Below are 17,057 nucleotides of genomic sequence, written 5' to 3' on the forward strand. Positions count from 1 at the left end.
TTTGAGCTCCCCGCCTCAGGTGTGAAAATGTTGTGAGCCGGCCCTGCCTTCCCACAGTCTCACCACATCTTCTCACAACACAAGTTATCTTTTTCTTCTCTAAAATTGTGCCTTCTGAGTTATTGTTAGCATAAATACTTCAAATGCCCCTTTCTTTCATTGGCTCTGCTAAAAATAGAAACCATGGCCTATCAGTTATACTTTGTATCTTTTTCATCTTAATGTAACCCTTTGAAGGTAATCTATGCCATGTAATTTTTAGTGAAGTTTTTCTGTAGCCAGCAACCACCTCCATAGCTTTAATCGTTCCCCACCAAAGCTTCTTTCAGGCCAAGCCCTTTTTAATTATCACTGTGACCACATCTATTCTTAGTAAAGATCCTTGCAGAGATGCAGTTTACTCCGCTGTGGCAGCAATCCACTTGCCAATTTACAGCTCCACCCACTAAAGTACCCCTTTGAATTATAAACTACTAAAGTAAACATGTATTTTTAACAACCTCATGTATTTTTAACAGTCATGCCTGGTTATCAAAACTGAAAACATTTTGAAGTACAAAAATGGTAGGTTGGCATTGCAGATTATTCTCAGAATACAGGGTGTTCTTCCAGGTTAGGTCTTTTTCCTCTAAGAAAATCAATATACAGTATATTGTAAAACATGAGCTATACGTTACTTACATTTAATTATTTTCTTCAGGTTAAAGCCCAATTTTCAATAATCTTAAAAGAAATCCCAAACTTTTCTACCTTTTCTATAATGGTCCTAATGCATGAATATACTTTTTTTTTTTTGGTTTTCTTAATTTATAATGTGATGTACTGCACTGTACTTTTTATGACTAGCATAAAACATAACAGAACGCAGAGCAGTTGAAATGCTTTCACTGAGCTTCTTCCCCTTTCTTCATCTCTTTCTCTCTCTCTTTTTATGAAGTTAACTTTTGTATAGTAGAAGAGGCCACATTTAACTCAAGCCCAATTTGGCTGTAGCAAATTTGGGACTCAAACTGGTAATCACTTATATATGTGCTTAACTCTAAGCACACAAGTTGTTCCACTGACAAGTCCAGGGCAAATACTGTATATTTTCTTGCAGATTCATTCACACAGATTATTTTTCAGATAAATTACTATCTGAATATGATCATTATATTCTGTAGCATTCCATTAAAGTGATCTGAGCCACTGTAAATAGCAGTTATATTTTTCTTTGTTTTTGTTATAGGGCTCTGCAATTGTTTCAAAATCAAATATCAAAAATATGTCATAATTACTTAAATAAAATATCAGATTATTTTATCCCCTTTGTGTTAACCATAATCCTAGTGTGTGGAGTACTACCAAGCAGTACCGGTAACAATATTGACATTTATGTTGACATGATTAGATTTTAGAGTTGACTGTTCTGTGACAGAGGTTTGAACCTCTGTCTATAATTTATAGGTTATGGAAAAAAATTAAACAAAATTGCTTGGAAAGTTTGTCATAGGATTTGATCAAAAATGGCAATTGCCAATGAAAGTAAAATCTGAGCAAGTTGTAAACCTTTGAAAGGCAGCCATTAATCATAGTTAAGGATTTTCTTTTCCTCAGTAGACCATCTTCTACAAAGTGAAGAATGAAGCTGTTTTACCAGACGTTATGGTGTGCATAGGTAACTGGAGAAAACTGGTTAGGAAAAAGGAGGAGTAGCCCTGGATCAGGTTGCGCTTGATTAGGAAGTCTTGAGGATAGCAGACAAAAGTGTTTCTGTAGACACCAGTACGATGCCAACAGATGGGCAAAAGAGTTCTGAAGGAGGATACTGCTTTCCAGGGATATAAGGCAATCACTTTTCTCTGTAACTAAGTTGAAGATACCTCATCTAGTTTAGTTCCATTTTCTATTTTTACTAAATCTTTTTATTTAGATTACTGTTGTAAGGGAAATTTCACAGTGCTGCCCAAAGAGAAAAGAACCCCGCAACTTCTAAGTGCAAGTGGTGAAGGATAAAGAGTCCCTGAAACCTAAATTCCCAACTCAAGCTTGTTCAAGGAGCATGGACAGAAGAGTCTGCTCCCAATAAGTTGTGTTATCATCAGGCTGTAGAGGAGAATGCAAGGAGAATGAAAGACCAGTGTGGAGATGAGAGCCGGCCATTATGTTGGTCACACAGTTGGTTCAGGATGTCTGCATACTCAAGCGGGCTACATTGCATTGGTTATTCAATTTTTATGTTTTGAGGGCTATCTTTGCAACAATAAGGGCTAAAAGCTTTTTTTTATTAATGAACATTTAGATTCTGGATTATAAGATGGCAAGCATGAAAATGTACTGGCTCACCAAGCTTCTGTGAGCTGTCAGAAGGCAATCCCCAAGCCAGAAAGGTCAAAACACATAACTCTGATTCTCAGTCTCACTATCCAAACCTGGTTAAAGAAAAGCCCTTCGCAAGCAAATATTTTAGAAGTATATAGCTCAGCTTTGATTATCCAGACTTCAGCTATTTGAAACTCCCTGTTATCAAAACAAGGTACTACCCATCAATGTTTATTAATTACTGTAAACCTCCTGATTATCAGAATTTAGCCCAAGTCCTCAGGGACAACTATGTAAGTCTGGAAATTTATTACTATAACAATCATTGTCTTTGGAAAACATCAGTAAACATACCTTGCATAACACACTTTTTAAATGCATCTTAAATTACATTGAAAAGTGCCATTTAAAGCTTATGTAGGAGGGTCTATCATTTAGCTTTTATCCATTTAGTCATGTCCAAATTATTGCCATAATTTTGGTGCAGTTAGAATGTAATGGAGCTTATAGCTATCTGTTTGGGATGCATGGATTGGAGATAGAAATATAAAGTTTTCTGTACCTGGGCCACAACTCCTTTTTGTATGCTTTTATTTAAAGGGAATTTCCCCCTAGACAGAAGCATTCAAAGGTGGTGTTCCTGTTTATTTCTCTTTCAGTCTGCATTTGTAGTAATGGGGAGGAAATTTGGTTGTCCTATAAATGACATGATCTCATCAGGCAACCAAGGTCTTAAACAAAAGAAACTCCCCAGAACAAACCAAACCTCCACAACAAATACAAGCCTCCTCATCACTCTTTTGTGGGAGACATTGTCTAAATCCTACCAGGGCTTATTTTCTGTTATAACTTCTGCAGTAGTTTCTCTGCAGAGTTCCACATACCTACACGAGCAGTTCTTATGCCCAGCAGCATACAGTGCTTATCTGGATCTATGAAATAAGCTTCTGTTCCCACTTTTATAAAATACCACTTGCTAGAACTCAGTTCTCTTCTTTTGGCTTCAATTTCCAGACTAACATCTGGAAACAAGAGTACTTTATGATTTTTGTACAATGTCTTGTTTCTTTTTAGCAGTCTAATCACTTAGTCTCTGTTCTTGGCATCTGATCAGGCCTTGAATAGTAAATTGTTAACAAGAATTCCCTTTCCCTTCTTGTCTTCTCACCATATTGATTAAACTAATAACTTTATGTTAATAGTAGGCACTATTTTCCATCCAGTTCCACATCAGCTTGCATCCAATAACTGAAAAATAATATCCCTTCTTGCCATGGTCTATTCCCGCACTTAGCTTTCTCACTAAGATTTGGAACACTTTATCTGAATGTTCCTATACAGTATCCAAAACCAAATGGTAGGCATCCAGTTTTTCACAAGCCCTATTATTGGTATCCTTTCTCTCTGAGCCTTTTGACAAACCACATTATTTGCCCTAAGATCTCTACAGTTTTTCTAAATGGTATTCAGTGCCTGGTTTTCCTTTCATGGAACAGCATTTAAACTGTTGGAGTGAGCAACTTTCTTCAAACCTGCTTTCAGACATGAGCAAACTGATGTCTTTTACATTTCCCAAGCCTCTGATCCAGCTCCAGAATAGTTCCAATAGAGATGAGTTTGCCTGAGTTCCTGCATCACTGGAGCTGCACAGGAATAACTGAGAGCAGAATTAGCCCTAAGATTTTCTACTGTTTGCATTTTGTCTTACTTTACATGCCATTGTTTGTTTATATTCATAGATTTTAAGGGACCATTACAATCAGAGCTGTCCCTCAGGAGATACGGGGCCCAGGACATTAGAAACTTGGTGTCTATCTGCCGAGGGGTGCTTCGCCCAGGCCCTGCCCCCACTCCATCCGTTCCCCCAAGGCCCCACCCCACCTGTTCCTCCCCCGAGCATGCTGTGCCCTCGCTCCCCCCTCCCCTCCCCCAGTGCCTCCTGACATGGCAAAACATCTGATCTGCGGCAGGCAGTAGGCGCTGGGAGGGAGAGGGAGGTGCAGATTGGTGGGGCTCCTGCTTGCCCCCTGCCCATCTGCCAGCCTGCCACTCGCCTCCCCATTTGCCTCCTCACCCCGCTCACCTGCCTGCCTCACCTCCCTACCCACGGGGACCCCCAAAGCATGGGGCCCAGAGCGGTCACCCAGATTCACCACACCCAAGGGACGGCTCTGATTACAATCATCTAGTCTTATGTCCTGTATAACACTAGCCATAGAACTTCTCCAAAATAATTCCTACAGCAGATCTTTTAGAAAATCATCCCATCTTGATTTAAAACTTGACAGTGATGAAGAATCCACCAAGGCCCTTGGTACATTGTTCCAGTGGTTAATTATGCTCACTGTTAAAAATGTACACCTTATTTCCAGTCTAAATTTGTTTAGCTTAAACTTTTAGCCATTGGATCATGTTACACCTTTCTCTGCTAGATTCAAGAGTCTATTTGTTCCCCACGTAGAAGTTTATAGATTATAATCAAGTCACCCCTTACCCTTCTCTTTGTTAAACTAAATAGATTGAGCTACTTGAGTCTGTCACTGTAAGACATGTTTTTCTAATCCTTTAATCATTCTCATGTCTCTTCTCTGAACCCTCTGCAATTTATCAACATCTTTCTTGATTTGTGGGCACCAGAACTGGACATAGTATTCCAGCAGAGTTAAAATATCCTGTCTACTCTTACTCTAGATTCCTCTGTTTATGCATCCCAGGTTCACATTAGTTCTTTTAGCCACAGAGTCACATTGGGAGGTCATATACAGCTGATTATCCTCCCCCACCCCCAAATGTTTTTTCAGAGTCACTGCCTCCCAGGATAGAATCCCCCATTCTGTAAGTATGGCCTACTTTCTTTGTTCCTAGATCTATACATTTAGTCACATTAAAATGCATATTGTTTGCTTGCCCCCACTTTACCAAGCGAAACCAGATTGCTCTGAATCAGTGTACTCTTCAATATTTTCCACCCCCAGTTTTTGTTTCATCTTCATCTCCAAGCCTGATCAGTGATAATTTTATATTTTCTTCTAGATCACTGATAAAAATGTTAACTAGTACAGGACCAAAAACCAGTCCTTGCAGGACCCCAGTGGAACCAGACCCACTCAATGACTATTTCCTGTTTACAGTTACATTTTGAAACCTATCAGTTAGCCAGTTTTTAATCCATTTAATGTGTGCCATGTTAATTTTATATTCTAGTTTTTCAGTCAAAATATCATCCGGTACTAAGTCAAATGCCTTATATTAGCCATAGAAAGTTCAGGAATTCAAGACAGCATAATTCCCTGGGATCAAACAACTGTACAATGAAGACTAAATAAATCACTGAGTAGCCATTTCATTCTCTCTCTCTCATGGGCATTTTCCGGTGGCAGCTGTAGTTTGGCCAATTAAATACTGGAAACGAGAAAATCAAGCCAAAAAGACCTCAAAGTGGACTCAATAACTTCTCTCTGGGGCTGTGTTCTTGCTTAGTTTGCCTTCAGTACAGTTAGAGCAAAGCTTTTGATATGAATATTTTAAAGAAGACTTATTACAGCTATTGTCCCCACCCACATTCCAGTATATTCCTTTACCAATCTCTTGCCCTTACTATAGTCACTATTACAAAGTTAGCATTTGTCATTGCTAACAAATAGTTTCCAAAATGCATAGAACTTTGGCTTCCCAGAGTATTCTGAAACAAGTCCCATTAATTTTGACACTTTGGTACTCAACATTATTTGACTATCCCAAGCAAACAAATGGCAGTCTATGGAATATTCATAAAAATCGGGGTGGATTGATTTAAACAGAAATGATTTACATCACAGATTTCAATACTTATTTAAATCAGTGAGCAGGAAACCTTGATTCAAAGAATATATTTTAATATTTGTGTTTGTACTTTAATTTTCTGAAAGAAAGATTGATTCTCGTTGGTTGGTAACTATTAAAGCATGTTGATTTATATGAAATACAGCATTTACATTAAATGTGGTACTTCTTTTTGCTAATCAAGAGAATACACTGTATTTATATATGTTTATTTAAGCAGATATGTTGCTTAACATACAGTTATTCAGATTCTTAATTTTTACTTTTTTGTTAGAAAATAGTGAATGATGCATTTTCTTATTAACAAGATCATGGTTATTTTTGTTTATGTATGATTTGTGTCAAGCTGTATTTGAATGGAAATTGAATTAAATTAAAAATATACAAAACTAGAAAAACTGAAATTGTTTTTAATTAGTAAAATAAAACTACTTTAAATGTGCTTAATACATAAGGAAAAAAAGGTAAGTTTATCAAAATATGTTTTGCATGTAAAACTAACTGATTTATTAAAAAAAAGGATGTGTTGTTTGGAGTTTGTGCATAGAACTGATTGGTTTTGATCACTATGACCATCTAGATTTTAGAACTATAGATCTCCTTCTCTCTCACCTCATTTTTGTTCATAGATTGGAAGAGGAAAACAAGTGGAAACTCCCAACTGGTTTCTCAACTTTGAATGAACTAATCATTGAAATGAACTACTTGAATAAACTGAAACAAAGAAAATATTATCTGTGCACCTGCAGGAGAAGTTACTGCTAGCAAAAGCTGGTTTACCACTTCAATGAGCTCCGGTTCCAGGTGTGTAGTCAGTGACTTTCACCAATTTAGTTGCTTGATTTTCTTTAAAATTCAACAGTAAACATGTAATGTTTGAATATTTTTTAAAAATTGAATTAAATGATTTTAAGGGATTATAGTAAATGTAGACCTTACTATAGGTTGTCATAATTTTAAATAGGTTTACTTTGAAAAAAAAGAATGAATGTAAATATTTTTTTTCCAATTGAGTTTTATCCACCCTGCAAAAAATCTATTGTTGGTATTTGAATTTCAAAATTGGTGATCAAGTGTTCTAGCGGGCAGAAATCACATACTGTGCTCAGTGCAAGACCAAAGAGGTGTGCCAAAGATGGTTTAAAGCTACTTTTACTTTTAAGAACATAAGAATGCCCATATTGAGTCAGACCAAACGTCCATCTAGCTCAGTATCCTGTCTTCTGACAGTGACTAATGCCAGGTGCTTCAGTGAGAGTGAACAGAACAGGCAATCAAGTGATCCATCCCCTGTTGCCCATTTTCAGCTTCTAGCAAACAGAGGCTAGGGACACCATCCCTGCCCATCCTGGCTAATAGCCATTGATGGACCTATTCTCCATGAACTTATCTAGTTCTTTTTTGAACCCTTTTATAGTCTTTGCCTTCACAACATCCTCTGGCAAAGAGTTCCATGGGTTGACTGGGCATTGTGTGAAGAAATACTTCCTTTTGTTTGTTTTAAACCTGCTGCCTATTAATTTCATTGGGTGACTCCTGGTTTGTGCGTTATGAGAAGGAGTAAATAACGATTCCTTATTTACTTTCTCCACACCCATCATGATTTTTATAGACCTCAATCGTATCCCCCTTTAGTGTCTCTCTTTCAAGCTGAAAAGTCCTAGTCTTATTAATCTCGCCTCATATGGAAGCTGTTCCATACCCCTAATAATTTTTGTTGCCCTTTTTCTGTACCTTTTCCAATTCCAGTATATCTTTTTTGAGATGGGGCAACGAGATCTGCATGACTATTCAAGATGTGTTTTATATAGAGGCAATTATATAGAGGCATTTATATAGAGGCAACATGCATTTATATAGAGGCAATATGATATTTTATCTATCCCTTTCCTAATGATTCCCATCATTCTGTTCGCTTTTTTGACTGCCGCTGCACATTGAGTGGATGTTTTCAGAGAAGTATCCACAATGACTCCAAGATCTCTTTCTTGAATGGTAACAGCTAATTGAAACCCCATCATTTTATATGTATAGTTTCTTTTTTCCAACGTGCATTACTTTGCATTTATCAACATTGAATTTCATCTGCCATTTTGTTCCTCAGTCCTCCAGTTTAATGAGATCCCTTTAACTTTTTGCAGTCTGAGTAGCTTTGTATCATTTGCAAATTTTTCCCTCTCCGTAGTTTTCCTTGTTGCTCTCATTGATGCCCAGCCCAGACAGTCCCAAAGTGCTCTTCCAACAACACAGGATCCCTGTAGGCACACCATCTTTCTCTCCAATCCTGTCCCCTGTCCCAAAGGCTGGGTTGGAGAGTGATGGAGGAGTTTCTACGCTGGCTCGCCATCAAACAAGAGTTTCCTCTCTGTGAGAAAATAACCCCATTAAGGGCTTGTCAACACAGGGAGGTTATGTGCCCTATAGGGGTGTGATTTCTAAAGCACACTAACACATGGAGCGTTAGTTGGTCCATGTAGAACCTGCTGATGTACACTAACTGTTTTTAGTGTGCTTTCACATAGTGTACTTTAGAGAACATTTAGTGCACACCAGCAGCATTTATGCAGACCAATTAATATGCAACACGTTAATGCACTTTAGAAATCACACCCATTTAATGTGCATTACCTCCACTGTGTAGACAAGCCCTTAGAGTGCCTGGGTGAAACCTGGCTCCACTGAATCAATGGAGCCCAGATTTCACTCTACAACTCACTGTGAAGGTGTACTTAGATTAAATTTATAGCTATGATCTGACTTGGGGTTTTTTTAGCCAGCAATCTTCGGTGACTGGTTTAGTTGGCTTCATGGCAGCTTTACCATGCTGCAGTAGCACAAGCCAGCTAGAACAGGGTTAAGGATCTAGGGTGAAATTCTGACCTTATTGGAGTTGACAGGAGTTCCACTATTGACCATATAGGATTTTATCTATGGTTTCTAAAGTATACAAACCCTATAACTCCTAGTCTTCACTACAAAGTCTAAAACAAAACTCTGCAGAGCTAACAGGATTTAACACTCTGCACAGAGCTGAGTAGGAAGAAGCCCAGGGAAATGGCAGCAAGGATTGAGATGGTGGAGACCTTGGCTACTGATTGTGGGGTCCCTGGGCTGGAACCTAGATTAGCAGGTGTGCCTGGGTTCTCCAACTAGCCACTGGGAAAGCGGCACAAAATTGATTAGGAAGGCTGCCTGGAATGACACCCAGATAACAGTGAGACTTGGTTACCCTGGAAGGAGAAAACTGTATAGAAAACTGTACAGTGAGCTGGCTGGAGGGCCAAGCCACAAAGAGGAAGCAGAGAAATTCCTAGAGAGCAAGAGGGGCCACAGCGTCAGCAAGAGAAGGAAGGAGGCAGCAGACCCAGCAAAGCTAATCCCCAGCCTCAGCCACAGGGAGGTACCCCAGCTGTGAGTAAAACCCCATGATCGAGACAACCAGACAGCTGGAAAGATACATGTCTTCTAAGAAAAAATGGCACCTATCAATTAAACCGTGGCCCTAGAATCCCTTGAAAATACATGTTCAGATGCTGCGTGACAAACTACAAAGGAATACATCTAATAGACAGGATTTTAAATAGTTTATTAATATGCACAGCTAATATTTCCATAATTGATTCTGGATTTTAGTAGTTTAGCATCTATTTTGAGGAGGGATGGTGAAGCTGGAGTACTTCCACTAAGAGATCATAATGGGAACTCTTGTGTCCTTTATAAAGGTACACAAGAGAGCATATGGAGTACAGAGATTCTTTCAAGGTAGCTAGCAGGCAATATTTTTTGGTTCAATGGGTAGAGTTTTTGAGACGCAATATCCAACAGTGCTGCCAAGTGGCTCTCACAATGAAATTATTCTTGTTGTGACAGATGAGGCTGGCCTATGATGTTTCATTGTGCCAAATGAGGCCTGTGATATACGACTAAACTTCCTGTATGTATGTATTTGATTACCCATCCAGAAGCTTAAGGTCTTGAATCTAGAACCCAGAATTGATCATCCTTGTTTAATTTTATCACACTGGAGCTGATCAAACATTCTTTTAGCTAGATTGTTCACCTATCAATATGTTACTTAGGATAAATTTACACTTAGCTGATCAGTATGTTTAGGTAAAACCCAAGTGGTGCCTATAGAACCATGGAAGTTATGTGTGTGATACTGGGTGAATCTCCATGGCTGGTGTCATGCAGGGGATGGGAGTACATAATTATAAGTCACTTGTGGCCTTAAAATCCATGAATCTAGTAAAACAACAAATGTAAGTATTGGTTTGCAATACAAACATGATGGGGCTGATCTTATTTAGTAGTAATAACCCACATTTCCCTGCAAATTGTTATGATCTGGTGCTAGAAGTATTTGAGCCTTGCTAGCAGCAGTGCAGTTCTTCTGGCTGGAAAACTGGTGTAAAGTTTTCTGCTTAGCAACTGCCCACTGACTTCAGAGAGTGTTGCGAGCCCTCTGCATTGCTCAGGATCTGGCCTTTAGGGCGGTGATGGGCCTCTCACAAGTATTAGGCCACATTCATCTCTCGGATGGGAGAAATTCATTTGCTCAAGTTAATGAAGATTTTTTGGATTGTCAGTCTCTCGTAACAAATTGCACCCTCAACCATATTTTTTAATTCTGGCCCTAATGATTACAATTCATGGGATAGAGCACATGGTAGCCATCTGAAAGTGTGTGTGAGACTTGCATTTTAGAGCTCTTGTGGTTCCACTATGTAAAACAATGTGCATATGTGCTGGTAAATATAAAATTATATTTGATCTACACACCTTTTCTTGGGTGACTACAAACGATGACCACATTCTTGAAACTAGGAACAACAGACATACAGTGTACACATGAATCCCTTCCAGAAAAACATATTGCTGACAGCTGCATTATTATTAATACAATAAAAGCAGCTATAGTTAGATTCCTTTAAATGAATGAGCAGAGTTTTTTATAGGTCCTAACATAACTTTAAGCTGTATGAAACAAATTGATAAATGGGCTTTGAATCTCTTGAACATGTGTTCAAGAGATGATGTTGAAAAGTCTGACTTTTCAGTCTTGTTAGCCTTGCTGCCTGACAAGTCTTGTCCTGCATTCATTAGTTGAAACTTTTCCTCTTCACCAACGTTTTGACCTTATAAAACAGAGGATATTGCAATCCAAATAGGTGACATTAAAGGAGATTTCTAGTTACACATTAAAGAGCAAAGTTGTTCAGCACTAGTAAATACTAGTTTCACTGCTAACAAACTCTTATAGAAATTACTTGTGCATAATTTTTCTGACTAGTCCAGTAAATTGTTGTGCATCAGGTTTTGATCGCTTGCCTCTTTTCACTTTAAAAGATCCAGGTTAAACACACAAATGTAGCAATAATAAAACTTTGAGTATGCAAGACAAAGGGCTCTAACCTCAGCAAAATTACAGAAGTTAAGGTTTCTTTCAGTGACATTAACTCACCCAGGTTGCATATCCTATGTATCTTCTGGTATATGATTATAGCAAACAATATTTGAAAGCTTACATCAAACAAGGAAAAGAGAAACAGAAAATCCTGAATACTTTCTGTGTGGCTACTCATGAAGCTGTTGTTCAGGTGAGACCCACCTGTCGCTTCCACTATGGACATGTCAGATCCTTTAACTTAAGCTCCAAAAGTGGCATCAGTTCCATGAATAATTAATGCCAATTCCTTTCACAGCTATTTGGCTTTCTGCAGCTAATGCCCCTTTCCCAGCAGAGATTGTCAGCATTGCTACTGAAACTACAAAGGCAATGTAAAGCTCTTTAGTCTGGAGATGAGCAGTTTCCTGTACTTACAAGCTCCACTGTCCCTTGCACCAAACTTGTTAATCCTCTCAAATGTACAGTTTCCTTCCTCCTTCTCACAACTGCGCTTCTAAATTCCTGTAGCCAAAGAACTAGGCTAACTATCTGCTTGTATATGGACAACACATCCATCTTTACATGCGCAGCTAACAATGTAACAATTTTCATAGGTGGGGGGGAATGTATTTTAATTTTGTCATTAGTATTATTATTATTTATATTGTAGTAGTGCCTACGGGCCCCAGTTAGGAATCAGGGCCCCTGTGTTCCAGCACTATACAAACACATAATAAAAAATGGTCCCTGTACTGGAGAGCTTACAAACGAAGTATAAAATGAGTGATCACAAGTGGATACTACAAACAGACAAGGGGCAATATGAAGTTCATGAAAGTTGGCAATGAAAATAACTAACTTAGCTATAGGCCTCTAAATTCTGCTGTCTTCGAAGTTACCTGAACCTTTCCAAATTACAGAGGCTCTTCCTTACTAACAACATCTTGCATTTATTATCTAGCATTCTTTGCTTTCCACTGATCTAGTGTATACCTTTGATATCGCTATATAATTGCACAAAGGTCTAATCTCTGAGCATTCAGTTGAATTTTTATCTTACTGAGTCAGTGTATTGTTTTATGCTTTCCCTAATTTCCTTAAGAGCTGGAAACAATTGAAGAGTAATTTATATACTAAACTGAAGTGGTGTGTGCAAGCAGATTTGTAAAGATTTTAATTAAGCCTGGGTTTTCTGTGATCGGTAGACTTTGATGTTTTTACTTAAAAGAAAAGGGGATTTCAATTAATTGTGGCAGTTACTTAAACAAATGAGCAAACCCAACTATCTGTGCTAACTAATTATTGTAATGGGCTGGCAGAGCAGTAGACAGTCTTACACTTCTTTAAAAAATTCCAGTTCTTAAGAGGCACTAAAACAGAATAAAGGTTTGTAGGGTAAATGTGAGGAAAACCTTCCACAAGTCTGATTTGAAAACCTCAGAGTAAAGGGATCAGTGAATCCACAACCACAAGCCAAACCTGTTTCAGAAGAACATGCTTGTGACTGTATATCCAGAGAGGTAATTCTGAAGGTAACATAGAATCATAGAATATCAGGGTTGGAAGGGACCTCAGGAGGTAATCTAGTCCAACCCCCTGCTCAAATCAGGACCAATCCCCAACTAAATCATCCCAGCCAGGACTTTGTCAAGCCTGACCTTGAAAACCTCTAAGGAAGGAGATTCCACCACCTCCCTAGGTAACCCATTCCAGTGCTTCACCACTCTTCTAGTGAGAAAGTTTTTCCTAACATCCAACGTAAACCTCCCCCAACATGTCACTTTCAGTCTGAGATACAGATCCCTTGAGTGAACCTATGGGACATCAATATATTGTGTGAATGTTTAGTAAGTTTCAAGAAAGCTTTTATTCTGTGTTTTATTACACTTTCTCTCTTCATTTTTCTGTATAATGTCTGTATTTCAGATATTAATTAGTGATATAGGCAAACTGCGATCTTACCACAAGATAGTGTATGAAGATTCTTAGAAGTCCTTGCAATAGGTCACAGTACTGTAATGATTAACACACTCAAGAGTCAAGCTGGTTGGAGAGAAGACCACATTTTGTCTTTCTTTAAGCTGCACAAATACTCTTCTCAATCTGATGCTGTTCAGGCTTCTCAAAATGCCTAGTTCACCCTGGTCATGCTCAGATGCTTTAAAGGCAATAACATAGTCCTTCCCCTACAAGTAACATGACACCTCTCCCATAAGTGCTACAGGGCATTGTTTATGACTACAATAACATATAACACAATTAATTATTTATAATCAGACCAAAAATGTACCATGGGTAGGTTGGTCTGTTAATCAGGAACTTTCCAAATATTGCTCATTGCAAAAAGTTTGGCAGTTCTAACATCAATGTAAATTTCCCAGAGAAATGTAAGTGGGTGGAGGTTATATATATTCTCCATATAAACTTCCATATGCACATTTCTGTAGTTAAAGCTGACCCCAGCTAGCCATGATTTACATGATCTTCATTTATACCAGATGTTGGTAAAGAAATTCATCATTCGTTTAATATCAACAAGCAATTCCTATAGACTTCACTCAGGCATCTCATGCAGTTATTTAAACCTCTAGACACATATCCCAAAACTTGTTCTAACACTTTCCATACTAAAACAATGCCTGCACTGATCCAAAAAAAAAAAAAAGTCCTCTCCAGAAGTCCTTAGTACATAAACATATTTATCAGTGTAAAAGAAACTGTAGACTCTCCACTACCTAGGTCTATTTTTAAAAAAAATAATTGATCTCACATGTCATGGTTTTTACGAGTTTAAAATATATTAACTATTTTGTTTTAGAAAACATATAGGTGGAATTTTCAAAAACATTCAGCCTTGTCGTAACTGTCTTCCTTTTTAAATCAATCCTTAAACTCCTGGGAACAGAGAGGCCAACACTGATTCCTTTAAAAAATCCCACTCATAATACCCAAGATGAAAACTTAGTTGAAAATCAGGGTTGTTATTTTTATAGACGTCATTGCAGACATGCAATTGTGCCTGCAAAATCTATGTGCATACCTCAGTTGTGCATTCAAACTGGGTAGCTGCACATCCAAGTGACCACAAATATCCATTTATGTATTCAGTTATCCATTTTGTGAACATAGTGTGAATAATTGCATGTGCAAATTGAGAATGTATTTGCATCCCTAGCTTAATATTTAATATTAAATTTAAATTTAATATTTAAACCCAATCCTTATAAAATCCTTATTGACTTTTCTGTCATTCAGTTCATCCTGAAGAGATCTCCTACTTCTCTTTCCTTCCATGTAATTAAAAAAATATAAATAAATATAAATGAGTAGAATTTAGCACTGGTGAAAGGTGCCAGACTGCCTTCATTAGAGATGGTATAGAAAAGGTACACTAACAATGCAAACATATGTTAATGTGCCTCAATCCTTATCTGGCGGAATTACCTTTGTAGAGAATGGGAGTCTCATACCCTTTAACTTTGGGGCTTTGATACGAGAATATCAGTTATAACAGTGGTTTTGTGATATGGATACTTAGGATTAACTGTATATGTTCTGACACAATGCCACACCGAACTGTATTGTGCAACTCTTTTTGGATGTAGCTTTCAGTGATTTGTATGCTAACGGGTTTATCTATTAAGGTCAAATGGGCATCTTTCCACTGATGTCAGTTGGCTTTGGATCAGGTCCTAAATCACTGAGCCAGATTCCCTGCTGGTGTAAATGGGTGAAACTTCATTGAAGCCAATGTTGTCACTGAAAAACCTAATAGCAATGGTCAATGTTCCATGCGGCACTAACTCCATAAGAATATGGATTGCCATATTAATGCATGTTACTCTTTATAGATTAGGCATTGTATATTAGCCACTCCATAATTGCACAGCTCAGTATTATTCCATTCCTTTAAGGAAAATTTAAAAATAGAAATTAATATTAATTGAACCACACAAAATCAGTTAGAATAAAATTTTTGAAAGAGCCCAACTGACAGGCACTTAGGTGCTAAAGTCTCATTGAAAGACAATCGGATTTAGGAGCCTAAATCCCTTTTTAAAGGGGTCTTTGGCTCCTGAGTCACTTAGGTCTTCTTTAAAAATTTACTCTTAAACTTAAAGTCCATCCTTGACTAATATTGTTCTGTAGATATAAAGCAGAACTGTAAGGAGAGCATATGTTGTAGTATTGTCACCTCACAAAGATTTATTTTCAAGTGCATTTTTCAGAAGTTTGGGTTTTTTTGGTTTTTTTTTTTTTTGTATATCACAGAATTTTATGTTGGTTTCAAGTTGTATATGGTTTTATTTTATAGTGTTCCTGTTCTTCTTTAAGAATACTTCTCATTGTTCTGTTAATGGCGTGCCACAGGAAAATAGTCTTGGCCCAGGTCCTTCCCCAAGGAGCTCTCTTCATCTCCTTCAGTGCTGAGTGTTAGTAGTCAGATCTGGCAAGGCAATGAAGACAGCAGGCGCGGAAGCTGCTCAGCACTTCATAAGATTGAGCACTTGAAGGACAATGCTCCTGATACAGTATCTCTGCTGTTGATATTGCTGTCTTCCTTCCCAATGAGGTTTTTGCCTCAGAATTCTCTGAAATTCTACTGTCTTCCTCCTCAGATTGCCCTCTCTCTTCTTCCTCAACGAGTACCAAATAACAAAATAATAAAATCCTACTATCCAGTAATAGTTAAATACCTTCTGCTTGCTCTTCACAGAGGCATATTCCAATATTAGTGCCCACTCTTGCTCACTCAGCTTATTTGTAGAGGTGAGGAACTGACTCGACCCCAAGTCAATAGAAAAAATGTGAAGAGCTAAGGTCTAAGCACTGAGAGAATGTGCCACAGGGGGAAAGCATACTTGAGTCTTGTTAGGGCAAGAAGAAAACAGCAAAGTGTCTGACATCATGTCTAATGAACTTTCCAAAAGTTTTTTCAAAAGAGGTGATAGGAGGTTAATGAGAGGGAGGGAGAGAAGTGTGAAATGGTCAGAAAAGAGTACTAGCCATATCTCAGCAGGAGTGCAACTCTGGAAACCTTCTAGTGTTCAAAGTGAGAAACTGTTTTGGTGCACAACTGCTTCTGTATTTGATTGTGTTGGTAGCGCTCTTTCATTCAGTTTTTATCTTTAGTTCTATCTAGTCCCTCTCTGCAATCAGCTTTCATATGCTTGATCACTAGCCATGAGGGAGAAAACTTGTGCACCATTAAAATTACGCTGCTCGAAAGGTGTTCAGGAAAGGAATTTTACATTTACAAAGGAATGTTGGACAATAATTTATCCACTGTTCACTGGCCAAGGACTTGAAACAACCATGATGCTGGAGATATTGAACGCTGAAGTGTTGCTTGTGTCCAAGTCTCTTTGCCCAGATTTTCTAATACCATTAGGCCATAACGTTAAGAAGACCCCCTTGACCCATCACTGTAGGGGGTTGCAGAATCAGGCTGCATGGCTGTCACCCATAATACTGACACACATTCTATGTGTGCTATGAAAATGTCTCTGTCATGTGAGAAGGAAATTTGTTAAGGATTTAGGTG

This window comes from Lepidochelys olivacea, assembly GCF_965140295.1.
Source record: "Lepidochelys olivacea isolate rLepOli2 genome assembly, chromosome: 8".
NCBI classification, from domain to species: Eukaryota; Metazoa; Chordata; order Testudines; family Cheloniidae; genus Lepidochelys; species Lepidochelys olivacea.